The 14,734-nt window shown below is 36.4% G+C and overlaps 1 pseudogene; it reads left to right on the top strand.

Moving 5' to 3' along the window:
- Positions 1-9,666: 9,666 nt before the first annotated feature.
- Positions 9,667-14,264, top strand: LOC131418943 (uncharacterized; annotated as a pseudogene).
- The last annotated feature ends 470 nt before the right edge of the window (positions 14,265-14,734 follow it).

Below are 14,734 nucleotides of genomic sequence, written 5' to 3'. Positions count from 1 at the left end.
TTAAGTGAAAAAACTTACTAAATATCAGTTATTCTCAGAATCTTCTTCTGTGGAAATGCCTGAGTTAAAAATAAATATACATATATTTATATAAATGTATATAAATATATGTTTTATATGTAAACTCTATAGTTTAAAAGCTAGTTTATAGTTTATATAGTTTTTAAACACTAAATTTAAGTATTTCCTTGATATTTTATAATTACATAAATAAAAAATTAGAAGGCTACATTTTTGGTAGTTATGAATCACACTTAAAAGTATGTTTATTATACTTTATACATTATACATGTTTAATTATACATACATTATAACATATGTTTCTGTTTATATATCAATAATTTATGGAACAAAAGTTTTATCTCTAGTAATGAAGTGTCATTAAAAGTATTATCCAGAGAAATGACTAATGAATGAAGTCATGGGGGACATATATGCACATATGTTATAAAAATAATAGTAAAAAAATACTTTTGTTAGAATTTAAGAATATTTTACCGTAAATTGGTAAAGTGGGAAAATGAGTACGGAATGAGGTAAGCTTTTGAGCTCCTAACCCGCAGACAGTTGCACAAGGGTGGAGTTATATATTCTAGTGTTTGTTTATTATATTCTTCAATTCTGATGGCTACTGTTTGATTTATTAAATATGACCAATTCTTATAGTCAAAGTTTCATATTAGTCAAAGTTGACATAAGATGATTTCCTAAGAATATATTTATTTAGAGCAATAAGTCAAAATCGAAGGATCTGAGACTTCCAAACAAGAAATATCTACTTGAGCAAGATATTCGTTGAAAAGAGGGAACATAAACAAGGTGTGTAAGATAAATATGAGCAAGAAATCTGAGGAATTAAGTGGTCAGGAAAGAAAGTGCCATGTGATGTAGAGTCTTAGAAGAAAGTAAGATGTGAGTGGTCTGTATCTGGAAGATCAAGATTGTAGATTTGTTTGAAATTAGCTTAAATGAACACTGGTATTGAGTAGCAATCATTCAACTGTAGGAACAGGTTTAGAAGGAGGATTCCAGGTCATAGGGAAAAAAAGCTACATTCTTCAACAAAGTTGGGTAAAATGTCAAAGCAAATACTTGAAGTCAAAGGGTTGATTTATTAATCTGATTACAATAACTAGTGTCTAAATTGAAATTAGGATGAGTTTTAGCATGCAGATGGGGATTTAGCTCTATGAAAAATCGTGCATAGGAAGATATGTGGGGTATGAATAAATTGTTGATGAGGGTAAGTTGGCTACATACTTAGAGCTATACTGTGGAAAAGAAACCATTAAAATGCAACAAAATGAGCCAGCCCTGATGGCCTAGAGGTTCAAGTTCAGCATGCTTTGCTTCGGCAGCTGAGTTCAGTTCCTAGGTGCAGAACCACACCACTTGATTGTCAGTAGCCATGCTGTGGCAGTGGCTCACGTAGAAGAACCAAAAGAACATACAACTATATATAACAATGTGCCTGGGCTTTGCTGTGGGGAGGAGTAGGGTGGGGGAGAAAAAGGAGGAAGATAGGCAACAGATGTTAGCTTAGGGGGAATCTTCCCCTGAAAAAAAAAAAAAAAGCAACAAAATGGATAGTTCTCTATCTTCTATCTAAGCCAGGGTATAGGAAAAAAAATATTTGAATTAAATTTAAACACGGTAACTTTGTCAGGGAACTGATGCTGGAGATATTTGGGAGTTTTGAAAAATATTCAAGCAAAACTAAAATATAACCTGAATAAGTTATACCTGAGCCACAGTAAAACAATTAGGGATATGATGTTCTCTAAATATGGAAATGCTCATCCCTGAAGAGGATTTACAGGCTCTCAAAATGTCTGACGCTTCCTCTCTACAATTGAAATATTCTAATTTCAACAGAAATTATAGTTTGAGTGTTTGTGGTGTTTTGATTTGATTCTCTCAAATCACTTTGACAGAATAATATTGCATGTATTTTGAAATAAATTTTAATATATTTTAAATAGAAGGTAATTTAAATGAGTGTAATGGTTTGAACTGACTACTATAAACCTCTCTCTATTGAACACAGAATACATTTTTTATAATTTTATTTATTTATTTTCCCCCCAAAGCCCCAGTAGACAGTTGTGCGTCACAGATGCACATCCTTCTAGTTGCTGTATGTGGGACGCGGCCTCAGCATGGCCAGAGAAGCGGTGCGTCGGTGCACGCCCGGGATCCGAACCCGGGCCGCCAGCAGCGGAGCACACGCACTTAACCGCTAAGCCACGGGCCGGCCCAGAATACATTTTTTAGATAAGCAATTGCTGTTAACTTCTAAATCTCAGATTCCAGGTCACCATTTGTCTTGTATTCTTCCATATTCTGCTTCTCCAATACACATGCCGAGGGACTCAAAAGATTCTTGTTCATATGATTTTATTTGCAAATTTTAAAATGACAATCAGCAAGAGGAACAATGTTCATTCTAACATTTTAGAGTTCTAAATTGCTATTATGTAATTGCTTATATTTATATTTCTGTGTCCGTGAAGATATTTACATTATGGCCATGTTGAACAAACATGTGTCTTAAATATAATTTCCACATAGAAAGCAAGCAAATTATCTCTCAAACTAACTAGAATTGAAGAGCTCAAACACCTGAACTTCTGAGGGCCAATAATATGTGTAAAACTCTGAAGAGAATATACAATGCAACATATAACAATAGATACATTTTGTAGAATAAAACAATATAAACATAAATATGTACAAATGCAGAGTTGCTATTTAGCTTGTAGAATGTTCAGTACTTTCTAACACATGCACATTTTCACTTACACAATTTTTGTTTTAATCTTCCTACCTTTCTAGATGACATATTTATTCTATTTAATTGATATTTTTTTGAATGAGATTGAGACAAAGTTTAAATGACAGGTTTTGTTTATTAATTTTTTTTCCTCCTTTCTGTTAGAGCATATAAGAAATAGGTCAAAAAATATGTACTGAACTGAAAATTAGTACTTCAAGAGAGACAATGAGTTGTTATATTATTTATACAGTTTGCTAAAGCAAGTGATTTGTATGTTTCTTCCAGTGCTGTTTTTAGAGTCTCAATAGTATTACTAGAAAAACAAAACAAAGCAAAATAACAAAAACAAAAAAGTGCTAAAAATTTACTACAAAGAAAAAAGTTCATGGAAAAATGTTAACACATCAAATAATACAGAATTTGTATCTTCGATACAGGGAATCCACTAAGGATTCACTATCTTTTGTGAAAGAATTGAATATGATTTTTAAAGTCTATTTTTATATATTTAAAATGTAGTAATCAAATAACTTCTATAGTAAGGGGAAATTTTTGTGGACAGTATTAGATTAGTACATCATTTTTTGTACAGTGTATATGTCAAGAGGCCTAAATAAATTCTTAAGAGAGATTGTCAAGACCAAAATTTTATTAGATGTCAGTATTTTTTAAATCTTTCCTTTTCTAATTTTTGATCAATTCCATATTTTATTGATAAGAAGACAATAACAAATGAAACCAACAAAAGGAAATAAAACAGAACATATAAAAATTTTTGTGTCATTACTCCAGAGAAAATTATCCACTCCTCTAAGCAAGGTCCAAGACCAAGTAAATGTAACCCTCTATTTTATAGCATATTTTTTTCAATACAGCTACATATATCTTCAAAAATTCACACCTGAAGCATTTTTAACGTTGTACAGCTGTTGGCATTAAAAAATTTGATGCTGCCTACTTATTTAATTAATTACTTATATATTCAGTGGTGGAAATATGGAATGTTTAAATGTGTTAGTAATGATTTGTACGTGATGTTGTCACATTATCTTTGTTATTTAGCTGAAATATTATGTTTGTACTATGTTTGTTTGTACATATGTATGTACTATGTTTGTTGGAGTAGAAGAGAGATTAGATTAGGATTCAGAAGATCTGAGTTAATGCCCTAATATTTCCCTAATTAGCCGATTAATTTGGGGCATGCCAACATCTCTTTTCCAGATCTTACAAATTGGGAAAGATGATTTCTGAGCTCCTTTTCAACTCTGATTCTTGGGCACATCTAGGAAAATTCCTATGGGCTTCTTTTTTGTGGTTCCTAACCATACATATTTTGATGCTATTTGACAATTTTACTCCATTTGTAATGAAATATTTTCTATTTATTTATTAATATATATTTGTTGAGTTTGTCTAAGTGGTCCGTATTATGCATGATACTGTATATAATGCAGAGAGTAAAGTATCTAAGTTATATGTGAAAAGAAAAATTCCCAATTAAAGTTAAGAAGGATGTGAGGTTTGGTCCTCTGTATCTTTCCTCTGTCTCGACTGTTGCCAATGCTAATCTCATCCAATCTCACCCACATCTTTGACTATCATCTACAATTCGAGGATTCTTAAATTTATACCACAAACACTTCTGTTTTGGACTTCAAACTCAAATATCTCCACCTGAAAAGACATTTAAAATTAAAAGGGCTCAAAGTGAACTTCTCATTTCTCCACCAAATCTATTTCATCTTGCAGTCTTCCCACCTTTGGCAACATTATTCTCCTAGTCTTTCTATCCAAAAACTGACTCACCCTTTCTTGTTTTCTTCATACACCCATATCAGAATTTTCAAGAAATATCATTAGCTCTAATTTTCAAATTTGCAATAAAAACAACCACTCCACACAATCTTCTGTGCTACCTTCCTAGTTGAGCCAGCACATTTCACCACTGGATTGATATGGTACCCTCATAACTTATCTCCTTCTTCCATCCCTGCCTTGTTAGAAACCATTCTTAATACCACAGACACAGTGGTACTTTTAGAACCCAAGTCATATCGTGTCATTTACTCAAAACTATTGAATGACTTTTTAACTCACTGAGATTTAAAGCTCAAGTATTTATAGTAACCTAGAAGGCCCTATCTTAATTTTCACTTTTTTGTGTATTGTTTAGGAGATGAGTTCTCACTTCACATTTGTTTTGATTATTCCTTTTGTTTTATTATATCTGAAGTTTCTTTTTATATGATTCTGTAAGGTACAGATCTAATTTTATTTTTTTCTCCCATAGAATTAGTCAATTTTCCCAACATCATCAATTAAAAATTATATTTTGTCTCATTGAGTAGTCAAGAAAATGCTATTGTATACCAGGTTTCCATATATACGTGGATCTTTGCTTTCCTTCATTTGTCTCTTTGTCTCTTTGCCATTATTACAAGTTTAAAATCACTTTAGACATGAAATATGTAATATCTTTTAGGGAACACCTTCCTTCTTTACTCAGCTTTGCCAGATTGCTCTATATTCCTTCATAGACATTTCAGAACATGTTCAATCAGTTCCTCAAAAAGTACTGCTTGGATTTTGATGGAAATTACAGTGAATTTAAAGATCAGGTTATTAAGAGTTTTAATATTTGAATGTTATTTTGTTTAAGCTAAGGATATAACGGAAATTTGTCTACAATGTTATATTCTTTCATATGCAATTCGTATATCGTAATTATGTTGGCATTATAAAAATTGTTGTAAAGGTTCCCCTACTCCTTCATTTTCTACAACACATTTGTAAGTTAGGGATTTTGTGTTCTTAACACAGCATTATGATTATAAGTGACAATACTGTACTACAGTACATGCTTGAAAGTTGCTAAGAGAATAGGTCTTAAATGTTCTCACCACAAAAAAGAAATGGTAATTATGTGATGTGATGGAGGTGTTAGCTAACACTATGATGGTAATTGTTTTACAACATATAAATGTATCAAATCAACACTTTGTACACCTTAAACTTACGCAATGTTATATATCAATTATATCTCAATAAAGCCAGAAAAAAAAGTTTGGTATATTTTATACCAAATCTGAACTTTACTTTTCATTTCTTCTTTTTTTCACAGGAGTTAGTACCTTGACATCTTCTTTATGAAAGACCCAAATAACACCATGCTTCATTAACATAAACTCTAAGGATGGTTTCCATTTTTAATATACTCTCAATTTTGTATTAGAATGGAATTATATCTTTTTGAGTATTTGGCAAATATTTTTAAAACAATATTCATCTCTATATAAAAATTCTTAACAATTGATTCAAATTCTTAGTTTGATGAGAAACTCTTCAGGTTTTCAATTTCTTCTTGAAATGATTTTGTATATATACAAAAATATAGAGATATGATTATATACATAGAAATTTAACAATTTTACCTAAATTTGATCATAAAATTATTCACAATTTTCTAAAATATTACTTAAATCACTGAACCATTCATAATTTCCTCCATTTTTAGTCCCAATATTTGATTTTTCAAAGTTTATACAAACTTTTGATTTTGTTAATATTACTTTAATACCCTGAACTATATTTAAATGATGCTTCTATTTCTTTATTATATTAATCCTACTTTTGGTGGATGTTGTTTTGATATTCTTTCTCTCATTGATTATTAAGAAATCAAGCTCAAAATTGACAGAGAAAGAGAATATCAGGGGGAAAAGAGTACTGAAGATATTCTTCAATGTCACTAAGATTCTGTCTCTACCCCAATCTCTCTTCCTCTTTCTCCTGTGTCCAACTTTTATCAAATCTCTGTTACCTTATCACTTGCTCACATAGTCAGTTTAATCATCCTAATGTAGTAATACTGAAATAGGAGATCGAGAGACTGGCTTTCGCTAGCATGTTATTATATAATCCTAGATTAGGATGTTAATTTTGTAGGCATAAATCATTTGGCCATCTATGTGCCAATACTCACGGCTGGGTAAAATTAGAGGACTGTGATTAAGTGTTTCACTAAATCTCCTTTTAGTCTCACAACATCCATTCTCCATGTCTTCTAGTCTAATAGAATTTTAGCTATCCATATTGACATTAAAATAAATATTAGCTACATGTGGCAATATGTCTAAATTGTGTCCATTGAGACATAAATTGAAGTTTCATATGGCAGTTTCCAGGAACTTTCCGTAATCAATTGCTGGTGTATGCCCCTGTTGTTCTTTTTTTCCTTGTCTGTTGCTTTCTGTGAGGAAAATGTTGTCATCCTAGATCATGAAGATAAAGGAAGCATCTTAAAATGGCAGAATGGTGAGCTGTAAACAGCCAGAGTTCCTGAGAACTTTGAAAAACATAGGCTGAAGCTCATTTCTGAAGTTTATATGAAAGAGAAATAATCTTATATCTTTTAAGCCACTGTACTTTTGCCTCTCATTTATTGCTGTTGAACATAATTTTAGTTGACATAATTGATATAATATACCAACCATCTAGTTATTATTTTCCAAAAACTTTCTCTTTCTCTTATCTTTCTCATCAAGTCTACAACCCAGATCTGCCAATTCTACCTTTGAAATATTCCAAGAATTTTACTCAGTCTCTCCATATTCAGCACACTAACGCCAAAAGCCGACAGTCACATATCACCAGAATTTTGGCAATTATTGCCAAACTGATGTCTTTGCTTCTAATATGAAATATTAAAATTTATTTTCCACATGACAACCAGAGTGCACCATTAAAAACATAATCCAAATCACATCATAGTAATCAATACTCAGTTTCTAGGTGCACAAAGAACCCAAGAAGACCCTACATTCTTTGACATTAATTATATCCACAGTCTTATTTCACAGATCTTTTGCTCACTATACGGAATAAGCTAGCATTTTTGTTACTTAAAAATACCACATTTCTTTCCACCATAAGGACCTTACTGTCACTGTTCCTTCTATATTGTCAAAGAAAAATTGTACCAGACAAAGTTATACAGGCAGGGAAGACTTTATTCAATGCTTTTGCAATAGAGGAGAGAGGCGACAATTCAGTTGAGTTCCACTCCACTGAAATAGAGAGCTAGAGAGTTTTTAGGAGCTAGGATGGGGGACTGCGTGGGCCATTTGCGTTTGCTAACTGACTTTACCCAAAGCAAAAATAAACTCCCTCTTATCTTCATGAGAGGAGTCAATTTTACAACTTGGAGCAAGGTATTTGCTGACGTCACGTTCTTACTCTCCCACAGAAACTGGGAAATACAAGCGCCACCTTTCTTGATCTTTTCATTTTAGAGGGATGGCTCCCACGTCCTTGAAAAAGAATTTTCTGGGTTGTAACACTGACCACAAAGTTTAAAAATGTTTACATCTCAGGGCCCGCCCAGTGGCGTGGTGGTTAAGTTCATGCATTCTGCTTCAGCGTCCTGGGGTTGGCAGGTTTGCATCCCAGGCACCGACTTACACACTGCTCATCCAGCCATGCTGTGGCAGTGTCCCATGTACAAAACATAGAGGAAGACAGGCACGGATGTTAGCTCAGAGCCAATATTCCTCAGCAAAAAGAGAAAGATTGACAACTGATGTTAGCTCAGGGCCAATCATCCTCACCTAAAAAAAAAAAAAAAATGTTTACATCTCAAAGAGGAAGCAGGAGAATTTGCAGTTACAAGTTTTCTAAAGTAAATGCCCTAAGCAAAAGGAGGTCAAGGGCTTAGAGACTAGAAGAAACTGTCCAAAGTTTAGACAAGCTTAGTCCAGGTAAGGCCTTCTTGGTCAGTGGAGAAGGCTCTTCCCCTAGAGCTTCAGGTAACTGACTATTTTTCATTCAGGTATTACCATATTTAACATAAATGTCATCTCCTCAATGCTCCTTCTTTCCCCAGACTGCTCTCTCTCTCCCACTCTCTGTCTCTATCTCATTCTCTCTTTCATAACTCCATTTTATTTTCCCCATACAATTTATTACTAAGAGATATTTTCTTGTTTTGTTTTTAATTTTCATTTGTCCATTTAAGCTGGGATACCCTCTGTTTTATTCACAACTTTACAGTGCTTGAAATATAGTAGTAAGTACATGCTGAATCACTGGTTTAAGTGTGTCGTTCCTGTGCCCACTTCTCCAGCCATGTCTTGTGGCTCATCATTGTTAGCAGCCTTATCAGAACTACTTATAGTTGAGATGCCTGTTCATAGGAGAAGACTACTACTAAACAGATGAGATGAGATCTAAGCAGTCAAAAACTATAGATTCCATTTAAACTATGAATAGATCCTGATAGATTAGATATACATGTAGATGTACATATAGATTATATCTAACACATACATTCACAGCTGGTAGGAGAATAAATAAGTATATTTTTCTGATGATGTTTAAGCAGGAAATTTTACTTTGAGCATTCCATCCAAAGGAACAAATTATTGATGTTTGCAAAGTTATGGTGTTATTTAAAGTGTAAGAATATAAACCACATGAAAACCTTAAATTGGTAATTAAATAAGTCCTGTTTGCTAAAGAAAGTGAAACTGTATGTACCCTTCATAAAAGTGGTTTATACATACTTAATGATAGAAGATGAATTATACTAAAAAAAAATAAGTTATCATGCAGTATGGTGGTTAACTGTATGTATCTACTTGGCTGGGCCGCATCCTGCTCAGATATTTGGTCAAACAGTATTCTGGGTGTTCAGTGAGGGAGTTACTGGATGACATTAAAATTTAAATTAATAGAATAAATAAAGCAGTCTAATGTGGGTGGGCCTTATACAATCAGTTGAAGGTCTGAATAGAAGAAAAAGTCTGACCCTCTCCTGAGAATTTTCCTGCCTAACGGGCTTGAGATCTGGACATTGACTTTTTTCCTGCCTCTCTTTATACACATCATCTATGGAGATTTCCATTTATCTATCTATCTAGAAAGAGAGAGACAGATCCTATTGATTCTGATTCCTCTGGAGAACCCTGATTAATACAGAATGTGGTGCTGAAAGTTGTTCTAGAGGAAAATAATTTTAAAGGTGAGTTTTCTGAATTGGTTCTTGGGTTTCTGGAATTGGTTCTCTAATCTGATTCAATTTAAAGATCATAATGACTCTATTTCCAGTAGTAAAGAGGGCACTGCTAGTCCATGGAATGACCTGGCAATAAAGATATGAAAAACTTCACAATCGGATACTTCTAATCAATCATTTTTAAGAAGCGATGATCTGAGTGACTGTGTATATGTCTGAGGGGATTAACCCTGCATTGACTGAAGAAACTGTAATGACCCCTTATCACAATTGCCTTTCAAAACAAAGCTGATTCTCCTCAGGACCCAACTTCACCACCCTCCTTTGTTACTAGACTCAGGTAGACTCAAGTCACAGCAAACTCAAGTCACAGCAGGCCCCTAAAGATGAGGTACAAGGTGTGACCCATGAGGAGGCGTGCTTCACTGCAAAAGAACTTGAGTTTTCTAATTTATACAGACAGAAATCTGGGAAATGTGTGGGAATGGATATGATAGGTGTGAGATAATGCTGGAAGGAACATACGGTTGTATTAGGCCAAAATAATTGATACGGGTTTGTTAAGCAGCAATTCGGCGTTTGATATAGCAGCTAATGACGGTAGAAAGGTCTCTCACTGTTTGTTTGGTTGGTTAATTGAAACACGGAACAAAAGGTGGTCTACAATAAGCAATCTAGAAATGCCAGACCTGCCTCTGTTTAGTGTAGAGGAAGAGATTCAAAGGCTTAGGGAGATTGAAATGTTAGAGTGAACTTGTCATTTAAAATCTACTCACCCGCCCTGAGAGGTTCCAGAGAACACATTTCTCACCACTACTCTGAGAAATAAACTTGTGAGGAGAGCTTGGGCATCCATGAACAGCTCTGTGATCACTCTTCTCCATAAGCCAGAGCTTAGAGTGGGAACTGCGGTCACTGAATTGGGAAACCTAAACGCAATGGGAGTAATGGATCCCTAGGCGGCAGGGCCCAAGTGTGGGCCCTCAACTGCCAAAGGCAAGGTGAGTGTGGTCACCACAATGGACAACAGAGTCAAAGCAGCAATCAGGATACTAGTCTGACTCTCACAGACCAATGGTGCTGGCTAGTTTATCATGGTCTTCCTACAAGTGAAATAGGTAGGAAACCTACTAAATTTGCTCTTGATCTTTATAAGCAGAAAAGTTTTAGGTCAAGTGAACAAAAGTCTAACCTGAATTATAAAAGCAGAGAGTCATGGCCCCTTGATCAATTCCCAGCCAGTTTACATATCCAAAACTGCTTGAACAAAGGGGAGTCCGGGTCCCCTTAAGGAACGACACTCGTACACTGCCAAAAATTTCTACTATTAATCTTTCTCCCAGCCTTCCACAAAGGGATCTATGTGTTTTTACCAGAGTAACTGTGTATTCATGAAAAGGACATAATCAGATCTTTTGGGAACTATTGGACACTGGCTCTGAACTGACACTAATTCTAGGCGGCTCAAAGTGTCACTGTAGTCCAGCAGTGAGAGTAGGGGTTTATGGAGGTCAGGTGATCAATAGAGTTTTAGCTCAGATCCATCTCACAGGGGGCCCAGTGGGTCCCAAAACCCATCCTATGGTTATTTCCCGGTTCTGGAATGCATGATTAGAATAGACATACACAGCAGCTGGCTGAATCCTCACATTGGTACCCTGAACTGTGGAATGAGGGTTATTATGATGGGAATGGCCAAGTAGAAGCCATGATAACTGCCTATACCTAGGAACATGGGAAACCAAAAGCAATACCTCACTCCTGGAGGGTTTGCAGAAATTAGTGCCACCATCAAGAATTTGAAAGATACAGAGGTGGTGATTCTCACTACATCTCCATTCAACTCTCCTATTTGGCCTATGCAGGGGACAGATGGGTCTTGGAGAATGAGAGCAGATTATTGTATGCTTGATCAGGTGGTGATTACAATTACAGCTGCTATACCAGATGTGGTTTCACTGCTTGAGATAATTAACACATCCTCGGGAACCTGGTATGCAACTATTGATCTGACAATGCCTTTTTCTCCATCCCTGTTCATAAGACCCACCAGAAGCAGTTTGCTTTCAGCTGGCAAAGCAAGCCACTACACCTTCACTGGACTACCTCAAGGGTACCTCAACTTTCCAGCCCTACATCATAATTTAGTTCACAGAGATCTTCATCACCTTTTCTTTCCACAACATATCAGACTGGTCCATTACATTGATGACAGTACACTGACTGGACCTAGTTAGCAAGAAATAGCAACTACTCTAGACTTATTGATAAGACATTTGTATATTGGAGGGTTGGAAATAAATCTCTGAAAAAAATTCAGAGATCTTCAACCTCAGTGAATTTTCTAGGGGTCCCGTGGTGTGAGGAATTTTAAGACACGCCTTCCAAGGTGAAGGATTAGTTGTTGTGTATGGCCCCTCCTACAACCAAGAAAGAAACACAATGCCTAGTAGGCCTCTGGATTTTAAAGGCACATACTCCTCATTTGGTTGTGTTATTCTCGCCCATTTACTGAGTGACCTAAAAGCTACCAGTTTTGAGTGTGGCTCAGTACAAAAGAAGGTTGTGGAGCACATCCAGGCTGCTGTGTAAGCTGCTCTGCCACTTGGGCCATATGATTTAATAGATCCAAAGATGCCTGAAGTGTCAGTGACATGTAGAGATGCTGTTCGGAGCTTTTGGCACCCACTCCTCTGGGTGAATTGCAGGGAAGGCCTTTAGGATTTTGGAGCAAGTCCCTGCCATCATCCACAGATAATTATTCTCCTTTTGAGAAAAAAATCTTGGCCTAATACTGGGATTTAGTAAAAATTGGGCATTTGACCAGGGGCCACAAATTACCATATGACCTGAGCTGCCAATCATGAACTTGACATTATCTGATCCGTCAAGCCACAAAGTTGGGCTTGCACAGCAACACTCAATCATCAAATGGAAGTGATATATATATGATTGGTCTCAGCAAGCCCCTGAAGGCAAAAGTCAGTTACATAAAGTAGCCCAAATGCCCATAGTCTCCACTCCTGCTACACTGCCCTCTCTCTTCCAGTTTGCATTTATGGCCTCATGGGGCATTTTCTATAATCAATTGACAGAAAAAGAGAAGACTCGTGCCTGGTTTACAGATGATTCTTCACCATATGCAGGCACCACTCAAAAGTGGACAGCTGCAGCATTCTAGCCCCTCTTTAGGATATCTTTGAAGGATAATGGTGAAAGATTATCCTTCTAGTGGGCAGAACTTTGGACAGTGCACCTGGTTGTTCACTTTGCTTGGAAGGAGAAATGGGCAGATGTGCAAGTATATACCAATTCATGGGCTTTGGCCAATGGTTTGGCTTGATGGTTAGGGATTTGGAAGGAACACAACAGGAAAATTGTTGACAAATAAATTGTTGGAAGAGGTGTGTGGATAGACCTCTCTGAGTGGGCAAAAGATGTGAAGATATTTATGTCCCATATGAGTGCTCATCAAAGCATGACCTCAGCAAAGGAGGATTTTAATCAAGTGGATAGGATGACCTGTTCTTTGTATACCAGTTAGCCACTTTCCCTGGCCATCCCTACATCACCCAATGGGCTCATGAACAAAGTGGCCATGGTGACAGGAACGTAGGTTATATATAAGCTCAGGAACATGGACTTCCACTCACCAAGTCTGATCTGGCTATGGCCACTGCTAAGTGCTCAATCTGCCAGCAGCAAAGACCAACACTGAGCCCCTTATGACAACATTCTCTGGGGTGATCAACCAGCTACCTGGTAGAAAGTCGATCACATCGGACCACTTCTATCTTGGAAGGGGCAGTATTTTTTCCTTACCGGAGTAGACAATTACTCTGGATAGAGATTTGCCTTTCCTGCATGCAATGCTTCTACCAAAACCACCATCATGGACTTATAGAAAGCTTTATCCATGGTCCTGGTATTCCACACTGCATGATCAAGTAACTTCTGATCAAGTAACTCACTATATAGCAAAAGAAGTGCAGCAATGGGCCCATGCTCATAGAATTCACTGGTCTTACCATGTCCCCCAACACCCTGAGGCAATTGGCCTGACAGAAGGGTGGAATAGTCTTTTAAAAACTCACAGAGCCAGCTAGGTGGCGATACCTTGCAGGGCTGGGTCAAGATTCTCCAGAAGGCTGTATATGTTCTGAATCAGCTTCCAATATATAGTGCTGTTTCTCTGAGAGCCAGATTCAGGAGACCAGGAATCAAGGGGTGGAAACGGGAGTGGCACCACTCACTATCACCCCTAATAACTCACTAGCAAAATTTTTGCTTCCTGTTTCCACATCCTTATGCTTTGTTGGCCTGGAGCCAGCAGGAAGGAATGCTTCTACTAGGGAACACAACAATGATTCCATTGAACTGGAAGTTAAGCCTACCACCCAGTCATTTTGGACTCCTCATGTCTCTGAATCAACAGGCAAAGAAGCAAGTTACTGTGCTGGTTGGGGCGATTGATCCTAAATAGTCAGGGGAAATTGGACTGCTACTCTACAATGGTGGTAAGACAGAGCGTTTGGAATACAGGAGATCCCTTAGGGCATCTCTTAGTATTACCATGTCCTGTGATTAAAGCCAGTGGAAAACTACAGCAAACCAATCCAAGCAAGACTACTAATGACCCAGACTCTTCTAGAATGAAAGTTTGGGTGAACTCACTAGATAAAGAACCATGACCCATTGAGGCAGTGTTGAAGGCAAGTGGAATGCAGAATGGGTAGTGGAAGAAGGTACTACCAAATTCCAGCTACACTCTTGTAATGAGTTACAGAAAACAGAACTGTAATTGTCATGAGAATTTACTCCTTACGTTGTTATGAATATGGTTATGTGTATGTGTGTGTGTGTACATATATATAAAGCAAATATCTTTGTTTTCTTCCTTCTCTTATCCCCTTGTCATATAACATAAGACGTATTAGCTTTGT

Source organism: Diceros bicornis, chromosome 20, assembly GCF_020826845.1.
Source record: "Diceros bicornis minor isolate mBicDic1 chromosome 20, mDicBic1.mat.cur, whole genome shotgun sequence".
Lineage (NCBI taxonomy): Eukaryota > Metazoa > Chordata > Mammalia > Perissodactyla > Rhinocerotidae > Diceros > Diceros bicornis.
Note: the sequence above shows the minus strand (reverse complement) of the source record. Positions and strands in the feature narration are given on the sequence as shown.